At 38.4% G+C, this 17,975-nt stretch overlaps 1 pseudogene; it reads left to right on the top strand.

Moving 5' to 3' along the window:
• Window positions 1–17,975, top strand: part of LOC126029780 (regulation of nuclear pre-mRNA domain-containing protein 1A-like) — a 49,565-nt pseudogene that overhangs the window by 21,420 nt on the left and 10,170 nt on the right.

The following is a 17,975-nucleotide window of genomic DNA, read 5'->3' as shown; positions in this document are numbered from 1 at the left end:
TGCTTACTTTACACTTATATAGTGCACTTACTTTACACCAATCTAGGTTTGATCCTCAGCATCCCATATGGTCCCCTAAGCACTGCCAGTTTCATTCCTAAATATAGATCCAGGAGTAATCCCTGAACACTGCTGATGTATCCCAACACCCCAAAATAAGCCTCAAACAAAAATTTTTTTCAAACAATAAATAGTACAATAGAGTAGCAGTCTACAAAATCAACATACAACAAATCTGTTGCATTTCAATTTGTCAGTGATCTAGAAAGTAAAAACATTGGGGGTTTTTGGTTTGTTTTCATTTGTTTGTTTTGGACCACACCAAGGATGAGAGAGAGGTGTAGGATCTCTGTACACCAAAAACATAAATGTTAACACTATTATAATTATGCTGCTACAATAATAAAATATTTTAATTTCCCTATCATTTTTTCTAATTGTTATTGATATCCATATATGTCATATATGTTCTTATTTTCTGTTTTTTATTTGGTTGTTATTTTTGTTTTTATTGGTTTTTGGGTCACACCCGGCAGCGCTCAGGGGATACTCCTGGCTCTATGCTCAGAAATTGCTCCTGGCAGGCTCAGAGGACCATATGGGATGCTGGGATTCGAACCATGGACCTTCTGTATGCAAGGCAAATGCCTTACCTTCATGCTATCTCTCCGGCCCTCATATGTGTTCTTATATTCAACTTTTTGTTAGACCATTGAGTAAATTTTATTTCAGATAATTATTTTTAAATATAAAATGTTGGGGGCTTGGGCCCGGAGAGATAGCACAGTGGCGTTTGCCTTGCAAGCAGCCGGTCCAGGACCAAAGGTGGTTGGTTCAAATCCCGGTGTCCCATATGGTCCCCCGTGCATGCCAGGAGCTATTTCTGAGCAGACAGCCAGGAGTAATCCCTGAGCACCGCTGGGTGTGGCCCAAAAACCAAAAAAAAAAAATGTTGGGGGCCCTTCTATTCCTCCCTCCTCTCTTCCCCTTGCCCCTTCCTGCCACTTTCTTCCTCCTTTCTCACCTGGCTCCTATGCTGTGATATATATTTTTATATTCTTTCTTCTTGTAGTGATCATCTTGAATTCTTGTGGGATGTAAGTTTCAAACTTTTTTCTTTTTCTTTTTTTTTTTTTTTTTTTTGGTTTTTGGGCCACACCCTGTGACGCTCAGGGGTTACTCCTGGCTATGTGCTCAGAAGTTGCTCCTGGCTTGGGGGACCATATGGGACACCGGGGGATCAAACCGCAGTCCGTCCAAGGCTAGCGTAGGCAAGGCAGGCACCTTACCTTTAGCGCCACCGCCCGGCCCCTCAAACTTTTTTCAAATAAAGCCTATATATATATATAATGGCCATGTATCCTTTTTGTATAGTTTCTTTCTTACAATAATATTTCTTTTATTTTTCTTTCTTTCTTCCTTTTTTTGGGGGCTACACCCACTAATGTTTTGGGGTTACTCCTGTCTCTGTGATCAGGAATTACCCCTGGCAGTGCTCAGGGAACCAGATGGGATGCCAGGGATCGAATTTGGAATGACCACACACAAAGCAAGTGCACTTACCTCTGTACTTTCTGTCCAGCCTACAAGTATATTATTCTAATGTTCAGGGCAACATGCAGTGCCAGTATTTGAAGTATAATTATTCTTTTTGTTTTTTTGTTTTGTTTTGTTTTGTTTTATTTTTTTTTTGTTTTGTTTTGTTTTTTTTTTTTTTTTGGTTTTTGGTTTTTGGGCCACACCCAGCATTGCTCAGGGGTTACTCCTGGCTGTCTGCTCAGAAATAGCTCCTGGCAGGCACAGGGGACCATATGGGACACCGGGACTCGAACCAACCACCTTTGGTCCTGGATCGGCTGCTTGCAAGGCAAACACCGCTGTGCTATCTCTCCGGGCCCTCTTTTTGTTTTTTATCGTTTTTTATTTTGTGTTTTTTTGGACCACACCTGGTGATGCTCAGGGATTACTCCTGGCTTCTGCACTCAGAAGTTGCCTCTGGCAGGCGGTGGGACCATATGGGATGCCGGGGGATCGAAAAGGATCCTCCCAGGTAGGCCACAAGCAAGGTAAATGCCCTACCGCTGTGCTTTCTCTCCAACCCCAGTCTCTGAACTTGTGTGTGTGTGTGTGTGTGTGTGTGTGTGTGTGTGTGTGTGTGTGTGTGTGTGTGTGTGGTTTTTGGGTCACACCCGGCAGTGCTCAGGGGTTATTCCTGGCTCCAGGCTCAGAAATTGCTCCTGGCAGGCAGGCGGGGGGTGGGGTGGGGGGGGGGAACATATGGGACACTGGGATTCGAACCGATGACCTCCTGCATGAAAGGCAAACGCCTTACCTCCTTGCTATCTCTCCGGCCCCTCTGAACATTTTTTAATGTTTATAAACATTTCCTGTTTCGCTTTTGTGGAGTAACTCTGGATGTCTTCTGCTCACTGTGGAAGAAAACCCAAAGAAACAATACTTCTTGAGTTCTGTCATGTTTCTCCCTGAGAATTGCTGTTTTCAAAATCTAGCAGATCAAGGCCTGCAGAGTCTTAGTAGCCCCTCAGCAAGGCTGACATTTTGCAGTGGATCCTGAAAGGTTGCAGCCTTTACTGGGCTACTGGTGTCTCTTGGTCCCTGTGTTTTGGGGCTTAGCCTGAATCTGGGGCAGTGTTTATCAGCCAGAGGGGTTTGCCTTTCCTGCTTTCTCCTTGGTGACATTTTTTCTCCTGGCCAGCTGCTGCAGTTTGCTCTGAAAGTTTTCCTTTGGAATAGGAAGGTATGACTCTAGTTTTTGTTTTTGTGTTGCTTCTCAAACTGAGTTTTAGTTCTTGCCCCTTCTTCCCAAATAAAAAATGAACGTCAACCCTTCACTGAAGAATTTTCCTGCTTTTGATGGCTCTTCAGGGCTTGTAGGGAGTTTGTTTGGTTTTTAGTTGTACATGGAATTGTTATTCTGCTAAGAGTTAGTAAATCATTAGTAATAAGATCTTTATTGAGTGCATGAATTAAAAAAAAAACATTTACTGTAGGAATAGGCTCTTTTAATGCCAAGATCACTATTTTTCACTGTTGTATTCTAATATCCGGGGCAGGGTTTTCCAAAGAGGGGATACTTCCCCCCTTTGGGGAAGTAGAGGGGAAGTGCAAGAAGAACCCAGAAGGGCCACCATAGCTCTTGAGGGGGCACTTTTTATTATTTTTTTATACTGAAAGGTCAATTTTCTGGGGAAAGTGGAGCAATTTGTTTCTGAAAAGGGAGTGGAGGAGGGCATAGAGTTTGGAATCCTTTAGTCTAACTCAAAGCCCCTTAAACACATGTGTTTAATAGTAAACATTCATCAAAAAACATCACACACGGGGCCTGTGCATGCCTTTTAAGAAATGAATTACACAGCAGACGGCTGTAGCATTACTATACCCACAGGCACTGACAATCACAAATGGCTGTTTCAAGTAGGCCAGGAGCCCTTCATCTGAGTTGGTTGGGTTGGGCATTGTCCAACCAGTAAACTTATTGGGCAAGTCGTTTCCAGAAATGGCAGTTTCTTATTTATAGCGTCTAATAAAAGAGAAGCCCATTACACGTGGCCAGGACTTTTCAGATCATTTTGATGAACAGCTTCAATTCTTGAGAATGATTCAAAAATTAGATATTTTAGAGTAGTGATGAATTTAGGTGTGCCCAAGGAAAAGAGAATTGCCTCCAATATTAGGAAGTTCAAGATACATAACCATCTGTGACTTGATGGAGGGGGGCATACCAGGAAGATCTATGATGCCATTTGTAAAACTAATTTCTCTTTTCATTTAATCTCTTGTTGCCTAAGAAAATGTAGCTAGTAATTAAGACACCATTTTGGTCTTGCTTATAAATGCTGTTGCCTTCATTAACTTTTACACTTGTGAAAAGGAACTATTAAGAGACAGCCTAAGGTAACACTTTTGAATAGCTACGTTTTTTTAAAAAAATTACGCTTTCTAAATTTCTTGCAATAAAATGTAATTGCATTTTCTATTTTCACTTGTGCAGAAACTTCACATATTATCTATTAAAGATAAGATTTGGTGCTCCAGGGAATAGTCTCTTAAACTAAAACAGTACAGTATTTTCAAGTTCTTTCCTTACTATAGGTAATACACTAAGTTTTCTGGTTTCTCTCATTTTTCTCACAGTTTTCTTCTCAACAAGGTAAGTGAGGGGAAGAGAGAGTCCAGAATACATTTTGCTCTGAAACAGTGTCCAAGATGTCGGTAAGGTGTACGGAAAGCAGTCAGTAAATAATCATTTAGCCTGAATTCCAATACTAGAGTACTTTGAGGGTGCACTTAAAAAGTTGAAAATAAAATAATGCAGGAGAGCCGGAGAGATAGCACAGCAGTAGGTCATTTACCTTGCACGCAGCTGATCCAGGACAGACAGTAGTTCAAACCCCAGCATATGTTTCCTTCATGCTTGCCAGGAGCGATTTCTGAGCGCAGAGCCAGGAGTAACCCCTGAGCACTCCTGGGTGTGACCCAAAAACTGGAAGGAAGGAAGGAAGGAAGGAAGGAAGGAAGGAAGGAAGGAAGGAAGGAAGGAAGGAAGGAAGGAAGGAAGGAAGGAAGGAAGGAAGGAAGGAAGAAGGGAGGGAGGGAGGGAAAGAGAGAGAGAAAAGAAAGAAAGAAAGAAAGAAAGAAAGAAAGAAAGAAAGAAAGAAAGAAAGAAAGAAAGAAAGAAAGAAAGAAAGAAAGAAAGAAAGAAAGAAAGAAAGAAAGAAAGAAAGAAATTAAGAAAAGAGAGAAAGAAAGGAAAGAGAGAAAGAAAAGGAAGGAAGGAAGGAAGGAAGGAGAGAGAAAAAAAAGAAAAAAGGCACACCTAAAGAAAAGAAAATAGAGCAGGGGGCTGGAGTAGTGGCACTAGAGGTAAGGCGTCTGCCTTGCAAGCTCTAGCCTAGGACAGACCTCGGTTCGATCCCCAGGTGTCCCATATTGTCCCCCCAAGCCAGGAGTGATTTCTGAGCTCATAGCCAGGAGTAACCCCTGAGCATCAACAGGTGTGGCCCCAAAACAAAAACAAAATTAAAAAAAAAAAAGAAAGAAAGAAAATAGAGCAGGAGGGCTGTATAGATAGCACAGCGGTAGGGCATTTAACTTGCATGCAGCTGATACAGGACAGACAGTGGTTCGAATCCCTGCATCCTATATGGTCTCCCTGTTTGCCAGGAGTAATTTCTGAGTGTAGAGCCAGAAATAACCCCTGAGCACTACCGGGTGTGACCCAAAAACAACAACAGCAACAAAAATACAGGTAACAGGAAAATAAGGAAAAAATTACCAAATTATTATGTATTGTTGGTAGTAATACAGTTACAGCCAGTGAAAACTTGCTTTTCCTATAAAAATAAATATGTAATGAAATGTTTGTTGTGTGTAGAAGCAGTAAATTTCATCATGGCATGCCTTTATTGTTTCATATTCTATGACTTTTTTCCACTGGAATTTAAGTTCCTTAGTTTAGTATGTAGATGAATATGTTTAAAATTAAACATTAGTAAAGCCTTTAAACATATTCTATCAGGATATGCAGATCTTTATTTATTTATTTATTTTTTGGTCAGTGATGCTTGGGGGTTACTACTGGCTATGCACTCAGAAACCACCCCTGGTTTGGGGAACCATATGAGACACTGGGGGATTGAACAGAGGTCCATCCTAGGTAAGGCAAATATCCTACCGCTTGCGCCACCACTCCAGCCTCAGATCTTTACATTTTTTTGTTTGTTTGGTTTGTTTTTTTGTTTTTTTTTTTGTTTGTTTGTTTTTTGGTTTTTTTTTTGTTTGTTTGTTTTTTGGTTTTTGGGTCACACCCAGCAGCGCCCAGGGGTTACTCCTGGCTCTACGATCAGAAATCGCTCCTGGCAGGCTCAGGGAACTATATGGGATGTCAGGATTCAAACCACCATCCTTCTGCATGCAAGGCAAATGCCCTACTTCCATGCTATCTCTCCGGGCCCAGATCTTTACATTTTTTAATTAATTAAATAATTTTATTTTGACCAAAGTAGAGTACAAATCTTTCACAGTAAAATTTTAGGTACTTAGTAACACTGAATCAGGGGCATTCCCACCACCAATGTTGCCCTCCTTCCACCCCTGTTCCCAGCATGCATCCTATATCCTCCTCTTTTGCTCCCCCTAGTTGCTAGTATAGGTGGTCCCCTCTGTGTATAGCTTGCTGTAGATTGGGTATCAATTCTGTTGTCATTGGCTTTGGATTTGTTATGTCTGATAATTTTTTATTTCTACTCAATGTTCATACAAGAGTTTGGTCTTGTACCATCCATTACTTCCCCCTCAATTTATGAGGCAGAATAAGATGATTCAAGTTATGTGGTTCTGTTTGAAGGAAAAAAAAAAAGTGGGGGTGGGCAAAAATCAAACAAAAAACCGGGTGGAGTCCTTCTAAAGGCTATAAATGTCAATTTAAGAAAATAAAGGGGAAAGGTAGGAAAACATAACAACGGTGCAAAAAGAAATCAAACAAAAAACCCGAAAAGCACCACAGCAATAAAGATAATAACCAAACAATAACCACTATCCCAAAATAAAAACAAAACAAAGCGGAAAAAGAACAAAAGAAACAAACAAACAACAATAACAAAAAAAAGATTTGTGCTTGTTTTTTTGGCATAGGCACAGTAAATATTGGGGAGATTAGAAAGGGAATTCCCTTGGCCTAAGAGATTCAGGGTTTCTCCGTCTTTGAAGCATATTGTCATGGAAATAACTACAAGCTCCATACATTTTCTTTTACTCTCTCTTTTGTGGTGTCTGGAAACCTTCTACTCAGTCATGATGATAAAATCAGGCCTCTATAAATAGAGATCTTGGTATTTGCACAGGTCCTTTGATGGAGTGATGTCTTCTTTTATAATAATCAGAAGAGCTTTGGTAAAATCTAATTTGTAATTCTCACACACTCTCTGTGAATAATTTAATCACTGTTAAAGATAATTTTTGTCTATGCATGTGTATATGTACATGTTTGTTTAATATACTTGGATTGCTCAAGACTTACTCATGGCTCTGTCACACTAATGTATGTACATGTTCAAGGGGATATATGTGGTGCTGTCAGAGATTGAACCCAGGTTGACAAAGGCAAAGCAAGTAACTAACTAGTTGAAATATCTTTCTGAGGACCAGAGAGATAGCATGGAGTTAAAGCATTTGCCTTACATGCAGAAGGATGGTGGTTCAAAGCCCGGCATCCCATAGGTCCCCAGAGCCTGCCAGGAGTGATTTCTGAGCGAAGAGCCAGGATTAATCCCTGAGCACTGCTGGGTGTGACCCCAAAACCAATATATATTAAACATATGCTTTCTTTTAATACATGAAAAAATGTATTTTTCTCTGGAAAAACCTGTTGTATAACCAAAAAACTATTTTGTCCAATAATAATTTTTATTTCTGCTTTTTCTTTTGAACCAAACCAGGCAGAGCTCAGAAATCCCTCCTGGCAGGTTCGGGGGACCATATGGTATGCTGAGAATAGAACATGTGTCTGTCTTGGGTTGGCTGAGTACAAGGCAACTGCCCTACCGCTGTGCTATCTCTCGAGCCCATAAATAATAATGAAATAGGTTAAGTGGCATTATTGCTTATAAGAATATAAATACTTGTATTAGTGATTTAAAAATATTCAAAACTTGGGGTTGAACGACGGCACAGTGATAGAGCATTTGCTTTGCACAAGGCTGACCCAGAACGGACCTTGGTTTGATCACCAGCATACTATATGGTCCCCCAAGCCAGGAGTGATTCTGAGTGCATAGCCAGGAGTAAACCCCTAAGCGTCACCAGGTATGGCCCCAAAATCCAAATATACATATATAAAAGTATATATATGTATATTATATATATTAAAAACTGAAGATCAAAAAAAAAACTGAAGATCATTTGGGAACTTTATTAAATGTTCATTTTCCATTTTTTCAAATTGACCAAAAATTTTGGAAATATTAAGAAACAAATAAAATAGTGTTTGATCTTTTTCTCTTTAATAAATATAATATCCAAGTAGTCAGATTTTAGAACTTTCACCATTACACTATCACTACAATAATTATTATCATATAAATAAGGAAATATGCTATTTTTGTGAAACATAACTCATCAGTATGAGTATGCATATGCATGTTTACATAAATTGATCAAACTGAGATCATTACTATCCTAATATATAATAAGCAAAGTTGATTGAATCCCTAGATGATTTATTCTAATCTTTAATGGCAATACTCATCAGAAATACAAAGGAGTATTTAATTTCTTTTTTTTTTTTTTTTGGTTTTTCAGGCCACACCCATTTGATGCTCAGGGGTTACTCCTGGCTAAGCACTCAGAAATTGCCCCTGGCTTGGGGGGACCATATGGGACGCCAGGGGATCGAACCATGGTCCTTCCTTGGCTAGCGCTTGCAAGGCAGACACCTTACCTCTAGTGCCACCTCGCCAGCCCCAGGAGTATACTATTTATTCAAGGACTTGCATAACTAGATTGCATCATTTTCAATTTGACTGGACACCTTTAATTATGCTTTATGTATTTAATCTGAAATATTCACTAGTTATTATTTCTCCAAAGCTAACACATGAATAGTGATATAAATCTAAAAGCTTAAAAAACTGTGATAAAAATATCTTTCCTTATTGAAAATAAAAATTATTTAGTATGTTAACTGAAAAGCTTTCCACATGGTGAAGCTATTTATACTAACTTAAAAATATAGCTTATAGGGGCCGGAGAGGTGGCGCTAGAGGTAAGGAGTCTGCCTTGCAAGTGCTATTCTAGGACGGACCACGGTTCGATCCCCCGGCGTCCCATATGGTCCCCCAAGCCAGGAGCGACTTCTGAGCGCATAGCCAGGAGTAACCTCTGAGCGTATCTTATAAAATATACAGATATTATATTACTCTCCATTATATATGAGGTAAATGGAGTTTTCAGAAATAATTAGTTATGTCTCCATAACCATAGAACTTACAAAGTAGTGTGTATCTTAATTGTTAGTAATCCCATTTTCAAACACTTGAGCATCACCAAAGAATCAGTGTTATGATACAAGCAATGAGAACAGGGGCTGGAGCAGTGGTGCAGCAGTAAGGCGTTTGCCTTGCACACGGCTAACCTAGGCTGGACTCTGGTTCTATCCCCCAGCTTCCCATCTGGTCGCCCAAGCCAGGAGTGATTTCTGAGCACATAATAAGTAATGACTCCTGAGTGTCACCCCCCCCTCAAAAAAGAGAGTAGAGTAATTACACAACCAATAATATTTGCATTGCTTGCGATTTATAGGGATTTATTTAATCCCTGAAACACTATATGGTCCCTTGAGATAGCCAAGAGTAATCTATTGGTGTATACCCAGGAATAAGTTTTGAGGATTCCTGAGTGTAACTTCTCCAAAATTAAAAACAAACAGGAGTGGCTCCGGCTGCGCCGGGAACCAAACAGGAAGCTTAACTTTTCTCTACTTAGCCAATGATGTCATTCAGAACAGCAAAAGAAAGGGACCAGAATTTACTAAAGATGTTGCACCAGTTATAGTGGAAGCTTTCAAGCATGTTTCAAGCGAAACGGATGAAAGTTGTAAAAAGCATCTTGGACGAGTGTTATCTATTTGGGAAGAAAGATCTGTTTATGAAAATGATGTATTAGAACAACTTAAGCTAGCCCTGTATGGTGACAAGAAACCTAGAAAGCCGACTTATGAACAGATAAAGGTGGAAGAAAATGAAAACTGTTCCTCTCTGGGGTCACCAAGTGAACCACCTCAGACTCTTGATCTCGTTTGAGCATTGCAAAATCAAGAAAACGCAGCTTCCGGGGATGCCGCAGTTCATTAGCGGATAGCTTCTTTGCCTGTTGAAGTCCAAGAGGTTTCACTGCTAGATAAAATTATAGACAAAGAATCTGGAGAAAGACTTTCTAAAATGGTAGAGGATGCTTGTATGTTGCTGGCAGATTATAATGGCAGACTGGCGGCCAAAATAGATGATAGGAAGCAGCTCACTGGAATGTTAGCTGACTTTCTTCGATGTCAAAAGGAAGCCCTTGCCGAGAAAGAGCATAAATTGGAAGTGTTGGACATGGCGTTACCTCTAATGATGTTTTCAGCATTAGCATGTTTTTCCAGCTAAAAATAAATATCAAACTTCAAAAAAAAATCAAACAACAAATGGTGTTTGGGAAATTGGATAACCACGTGCAAGAGAATAAAGCTGAGTCTATCTCACACAGCATACATAAAAGTCAACTCAAAGTGGAGGCCTTGAGATCAGAACTGAATCTATAAATATCGAAGAATACAAAGACAGAGCACTGCAAGACCGAATCTTCAAATGAATCTTCAATAATAAAATGTCATTTGCAAGGGCAACAGAATCAAAACTAAACAAATAGGATTCTATCAAACTTAAGTCTTACTGTTAGTCAAAAGTAATAAGGATAAAACAAACATGCTGCTTGAGTGAGAGAAAACATTTGCACTCCACACATCAATTACAGGATTGATATACAGGATATGTAAAGTAGTTACAAAAATATTCAAAATCATAAAATGGAGAGAGGAAATGAAAACACTTCTCTGAGAAAAAAACAATAAATGGCCAACCACAAATTTAAAAATGCTTGTCACTGATTGCTAGGGGAATCCTAAGCATGATGGCTATGAGTTATCAGCATCGTCTTATACCACTGAGAATGGTACATAGCAAAACTACTGGAAACAAGCTGTGCTGGCGATGTGGTATCAAAGGAATTCTCATCTGCTGCTGTTAGGAATATTATCTGGACCAATCGCTGTGGGAAATAGTGTGGAGTGTTTTCAGTAAACCTAGAAGTGAGCTGCCAGAAATTCTGCTTTGTGTTTTTATACCTAGGAAAGAGAAACAGCCCTTCATCAGGACATATTCACACAGTCATTCTTTTAAATCAAGTTAGTTGCTCAACAATAGATGAGTGTATCCTAAAGAGTTGGTAGAGATAAACAGTGAAATACTACACTGTGCAAGGACCAATGAAATGACACAATTTGCTGTTCTATAGACGAAACTGTATGATATCAAGTTAAATGAAGACAAACAATGAAAGATAAACATAGAATGGTAACACTTATATGTATATGTGGTATTTAGAATAACATAATGAACACAATGGTTTAAAGGGAAGATGCCTAGATTACCCTTGGACCCAGACTACAGAGAGAAAGAAAGAGAGTGGAGTTAAGGGGGGAAAGAAAAATGAGAAGGAACAGTCTAGGCCCTAGGGGATTAAGATACGTTTGTGAGTTAGAGAATGATAGAACTAAATATCCAAAGCACACCGCCAATAACACTGAAATCACAACAATGTAAGTTTAGCAACAAATCTAATAAAGGTGCCTTTCAAGGTGGCAGACTGCAGGGAGTATTGGGGGTCAAGGAGGGAACCTGAGAACATTGATGGGATGTTGATGTTGTTGGTGGAATCAGTGCTGGAACATTCAATGTCTAAAGACTCAACTATGAATAACTTTGTAAATCATAATGCTTTAATTAAAAAGAAACTTAAAAAGAAGGTGGTGCTAGAGGTAAGGTGTCTGCCTTGCAAGCGCTAGCGTAGGACTGACCAAGATTCTATCCCCGCTGTCCTATATGGTCCCCCAAGCCAGGGGCGATTTCTGAGCGCATAGCCAGGAGTAACCCCTGAGCATCAAACAGGTGTGGCCCAAAACAAAAACAAAAACAAAAGATAAAACACAATTGAGAACGATGATAAGAATGGGGAGAACTACTACTAATAATGTGTATCAGGCTAAGTTCCAAAAATGTTCACTTCTGGGGGCCGGAGAGATTGCACCGCGTTAGGGCCTTTGCCTTGCATCGGCGATCTAAGAGGGACCTCAGTTGGATCCCCGCATCACATATGGTCCCCCTAGCCAGGAGCGATTTCTGATCACAGAGCCAGGAGTAACCCCTGAACTTCACCAGGTGTGGCCCAAAAATAAAAATAAAAAAAGTTATCTTCTCCTTATCTGGAAATTTACTGTTGAAAATGTTCTCTCAGGCGATAAAATTGATATTTCAACGTTTTATATTCTGTAGTCATTAACTGGATCTTAAACTCCAAGGCTTCCTTTATTCTACATTGAGGGCAAATAGGTCTACAAATCTCTGTAGGATTCAATAAAGAGAAAAAAAATGTGAAAGAAATAAAAAGAGAAAGAGAAAAAAAAAATGCTATGTGACTGAAGTAACAGACTGCACACACACAAAAATAAGTTTCATCATGAAATAATTAAGGCGGTGGGTGGGTGGGTGACAAAAAATAGAAATAATTAAGGCATAAAAGTAAATCTTTTTTTGTTTTGTTTTGTTTTGTTTTTGTTTTTGGGCCACACCGGGCGGTGCTCAGGGGTTACTCGTGGCTATATGCTTAGAAATAGCTCTTGGCAGGCATGGGGGACCATATGGGATGCCGCAATTTGAATCAACCACCTTCGGTCCTGGATGGCTGCTTGCAAGGTAAACACCGCTGTGCTATCTCTCCAGCCCCATAATAAGAGTAAATCTTTTTTTTTTATTTAAACACCTTGATTACATACATGATTGTGTTTGGGTTTCAGTCATGTAAAGAACACCACCCATCACCAGTGCAACATTCCCATCACCAACGTCCCAAATATCCCTCCTCCCCAACCGACCCCCGCCTGTACTCTAAACAGGCTCTCCATTTCCCTCATACATTCTCATTATTAGGACAGTTCAAAATGTAGTTATTTCTCTAACTAAACTCATCACTCTTTGTGGTGAGCTTCCTGTGGTGAGCTGGAACTTCCAGCTCTTTTCTCTTTTGTGTCTGAAAATTATTATTGCAAGAATGTCTTTCATTTTTCTTAAAACCCATAGATGAGTGAGACCATTCTGCGTTTTTCTCTCTCTCTCTGACTTATTTCACTCAGCATAATAGATTCCGTGTACATCCATGTATAGGAAAATTTCATGACTTCATCTCTCCTGACAGCTGCATAATATTCCATTGTGTATATGTACCACAGTTTCTTTAGCCATTCATCTGTTGAAGGGCATCTTGGTTGTTTCCAGAGTCTTGCTATGGTAAATAGTGCTGCAATGAATATAGGTGTAAGGAAGGGGTTTTTGTACTGTATTTTTGTGTTCCTAGGGTATATTCCTAGGAGTGGTATAGCTGGATCATATGGGAGCTCGATTTCAAGTTTTTGGAGGAATCTCCATATCACTTTCCATAAAGGTTGAACTAGACGGCATTCCCACCAGCAGTGGATAAGAGTTCCTTTCTCTCCACATCCCCGCCAACACTGTTTATTCTCATTCTTTGTGATGTGTGCCATTCTCTGTGGTGTGAGGTGGTATCTCATCGTTGTTTTGATTTGCATCTCCCTGATGATTAGTGATGTGGAGCACTTTTTCATGTGTCTTTTGGCCATTTGTATTTCTTCTTTGTCAAAGTGTTTGTTCATTTCTTCTCCCCATTTTTTGATGGGATTAGATATTTTTTTCTTGTAAAGTTCTGTCAGTGCCTTGTATATTTTGGAGATTAGCCCCTTATCTGATGGGTATTGGGTGAATAGTTTCTCCCACTCAGTAGGTGGCTCAATAAGAGTAAATCTTAACTGAAGCAGTGTAAGCTATAAGAGAGATAGCACAGTGGTGTTTGCCTTGCAAGCAGCCGATCCAGGACCAAAGGTGGTTGGTTCGAATCCCGGTGTCCCATATGGTCCCCCGTGCCTGCCAGGAGCTATTTCTGAGCAGTCAGCCAGGAGTAACCCCTGAGCATCGCCAGGTGTGGCCCAAAAAACAAAAAAAAAAAAAAAAAAAAAAAAAGAAATATAAAGTAAGAAAATCAACTTAATAATAGTTTGTAATCAAAACTACTATTTTACATTTCATGATTTTCTTTCTTTTTTTTTGTTTCTTTATTTTTGAGCTTTAGTCATTTAAATATTTACCCTTTTTGTTTTGTTTGCTTTTAATTTATTATTAATGTATTTTTTAAAAAGTTTTTTTTTCGAATCCCAGCATCCCATATGGTCCCCCGAGCCTGCCAGGAGTGATTTCTGAGCATGGAGCTAGGAGTAACCCCTGAGCACTGCCAGGTGTGACCCAAAAACAAAACAAAACAACAAAAAAAGTTTTAATAATGCTTTTTTTTTCAAGATGACGCAAAATAAAGATTACACTATTCTGGTATTGATCTGACTTATTGATTAAAAATTTGCAAATATTTGTGAAATATTTCTGATAGCAATATGTCAAGAAAAATCATAGATTCAGTTTTTTCTGTGGTATATATCATATGCCAACAACTTACAAAAGAAAATGAAACTTCTGAGAATAGTCACTTCTACTTAACCTAGATGTCGTATTCATAGTAGAGACTGAATTTTTCCATCTTCTTGGTCAATACTCTCATGCCTTATTTAGGATGTCTCTTGTAATGCGACTTGGAGAATAATTTAATTCAGTAATGAAATACCAAAATATGAGTTGTGTGTATGTATGTGTGTGTTCCTAGTAGCTGACAAACAAATATGTGTTCTTTAAAAGAGACAGGATATCTTATTCCTATAAACTAACCAACACCATGGCATACAAAAATATGACATAAATTAAATTATACTTGTGTATTCTAGTATACATGAGCTAGTACTCCATACTTCAATCTGAGATAACCAAAAATGTCTTTAGTTTTGGTACAAATAGGTTATAGCAAGAGAAATAACTCCTTGTTGAAATTAATTTGTCTCAGCAAATAAAAAGGAGTCATAATTAGAATCAAGCTCTGGAAGATATTTCAAAAAGGGAAAAGAATAAAAAATATATGTCTTTTGGAATACTGAAAAAGAATAAGAGAAAATGTTCAGACAGAAATGTTTAGAAATTTAGAAAACCCGTGCTATAGTGTTTCAATTAGAAGTTTGTTGGAAAATACAGGGAGTACACTGTCTATGCACAAAGTAAATAAGATGACTATAAATTTCAAAGTAAAATTTTCCTAAGTAATGTGAGAAAGAAATTGGGACACTTTTTAAAACATAGAGAACTCAAATGTGAATTATTTAGTTATACAGTTGAACAGTATAGTCAAATCTTTGAATGAAAGTAAATGCCATAAAAAATATCAGGCTTAGGAAACATGCTAGAAAATAGAATACTGTTCCACAGAATAAAATAGAGATGTTCTAACATAAGTTACGCTAGAACTTGTCATATACTAAATGTTATTGGTTAGCGAGAGAAAACTATCAGAAAAACACTAACATGATAGTTGTTGTGTTCTTTCATTTTTTTAAAAAATTTACCCCTCCCCAATAAATGCATTTGCCATTTTCTTTTATATCAATTACCCCTAACTAAACTGATAAAATAGAGTGGAAATGTTTTCTAGACAACAGACAAAACATTATCTGATAGCATCAGTCTTGTTAACCCAAGTCATGACTTTTGCGTGATTAAACTGCATCAAAATGAAAAATCTATGACCATGATGAGTGAGAGAAATAGAATAGCATTCTGTTTCTAAAGCAGGCAAGGTGTTGGGGAGAAGGGAGATTGGAGGTATTGGTGGTGGGATTTTTGCACTGGTAAAGGGAGATGTCCGTTTTTATAACTGAAACCCAACTACGAACATGTTTGTAATCATGATGCTTAAATAAAGATATTAATTTAAAAAAGAAAGAATCAAAATTTAATTTTCTTCAAGATGATCAACAAGTTGATTTAAACTCTCATAGAAAAATTATGTGGGTGGCAAAGGTATGGTCCAAACTGCATAATGTCGATTTGTTTGTTGTTAAGAAGAAACACAAGAATGTTCATATACAATTGTGGTTGAAGCAGTAACAGAGAGGAGAGAGTATTTTCCTTGCATGCGCCCAACCAGGATTCCATCTTGCATCCTATTTGCTTGCCTGAGCCTGCTAGGTATACTTTCTGAGCACAGAGCCAGGATAACCCCTGAGCAATAAAATGTGTAACCAAAAAATCAATAAACACACATGCACACACAGACATTTTGAAAGCCATAAATAACTCTAGTAAATTTAAAATTTGATAAGAAACCCAAAATATTGTAAATTTTGATAAATATTTCCTTTAAAGTGTCAATGGTGATACACATTCTCTCACAAAATACATATGCTACTTTTATTAATTATCTTAATATTTGCATAATTATAATTTAGTATGTATATATCTGAAAAAAGAAAAACTCAGATGACATCCGAAGAAGAAAGGCTTCTATACATAACTTCCAGTCTTAGCTCCTATAAAGGAGGCCGAACTCTGGGGCCAGCACACTTCTTGCAGCTGTGTCAGTCTGCCTGGGTCCTAGGATCATCTCCCAAAGAAAAATTTGAATTCTCAATATTCTTGCATCTGTTTCTGGGGTTCCACAATACTCTTCAGGTTCATCTCATATATTTGACTCAACAAGATCCTAGAGTTGAAAACTTTTGAGTCCTTTTGACAGATAAGAAACTGAGTCTTAAAGATATTTAGTCATTTGTCTAAAGGGCTATCATTATAAAGCTGAGTTTTCAATTCCAGCAACTATTCACCCCTCACTTTTTTTTCAGCCACACCCATTTGATGCTCCTGGCTAAATGCTTAGAAATTGCCCCTGACTTGGGGGGACCATATGGGACGCAAGGCAGACACCTTACCTCTAGCGCCACCTTGCAGGCCCCCACCCCTCACTTTTAAGACCTCAGCTAAAGTCAGTCAATCTTGGAACTCAAGGTAACTGTGGTCTTACTGTCATGCCTGAATTCAGAATCTCACTGTTATTATCGACAAGATTTCATGAAGTGTGAAGCAGACAAACTGGCATGAAAACTCCTTCAGTCTACCCTGTTCAACAGGGTGATGATCAATGCACACTCTTGTGTCCCCAATGTCCCTATGCCCTAACTTGCCCTTTTCTTTTCTAAAACCAGTCTTCCATACTACCATGTAAAGACACCAATAATACATTCTGCTTGTATTATATCTAATCCAGATAATACATTCTGCTTTTCTTATCTGCTTTTCTCTTTGAAGTTTTAGATTGCATCTTATCAGTTCACTTTTTGGTCACGTACACTACCTGTAATCTGGACATATGTTAAACTCAGGATTATGCCTGGCCCCAAATTAATGGCTATAAATATTGTCACTGAAAATGGTCCCCTATTATATGGAAGAACCATATGGTATTTTACATTTATGGGTAGATGAATATTTACTAATTGGTAATCTTTTGATATTCATGAGTAGATGTTCTAAGAATATTAGTTTATGAGTGTTTGTTTGCATATATTTTAATACAAAATATTATGACATTATACCTTGAACACATGTCTGGGAGTACAATTCTAAATTTTACTGAAAAAGAATTTAGTAGGATGAGAAAGTGCTAAATTGATACTGCAATGGATTTTTTTTTTTTTTTTTTTTTTTGGTTTTTGGGCCACACACGGCGATGCTCAGAGGTTTACTCCTGGCTCCAAATGTTGCAATGTCTGGTCCAAAAATCAAAACAAAAATAACACAACAATACAAAGCAATAATAATAACAGGAGTGATTCCTGATTGCAGAACCAGGATTAACCCCTGAACATTACAGAACGTGGCCCCCAAAACAAAACAAATAGACAAAATGATAGCACAAAGCCTTTGACCTAGTTATTCCATGTAGAAAATTCATTTTTAAGAATTAATTACATTAAATTATTTGAATGATATTTATAAAAGTATTAGAAATCAGGGCTGGAGAGATAGCATGGAGGTAAGGCGTTTGCCTTTCATGCAGGAGGTCATCGGTTCGAATCCCGGCGCCCCAAATGGTTCCCTGTGCCTGCCAGGAGCAATTTCTGAGCCTGGAGCCAGGAATAACCCCTGAGCACTGCCGGGTGTGACCCAAAAACCAAAAAAAAAAGTATTAGAAATCAAATG

This window comes from Suncus etruscus, chromosome 15 (assembly GCF_024139225.1).
Source record: "Suncus etruscus isolate mSunEtr1 chromosome 15, mSunEtr1.pri.cur, whole genome shotgun sequence".
Lineage (NCBI taxonomy): Eukaryota > Metazoa > Chordata > Mammalia > Eulipotyphla > Soricidae > Suncus > Suncus etruscus.
Note: the sequence above shows the minus strand (reverse complement) of the source record. Positions and strands in the feature narration are given on the sequence as shown.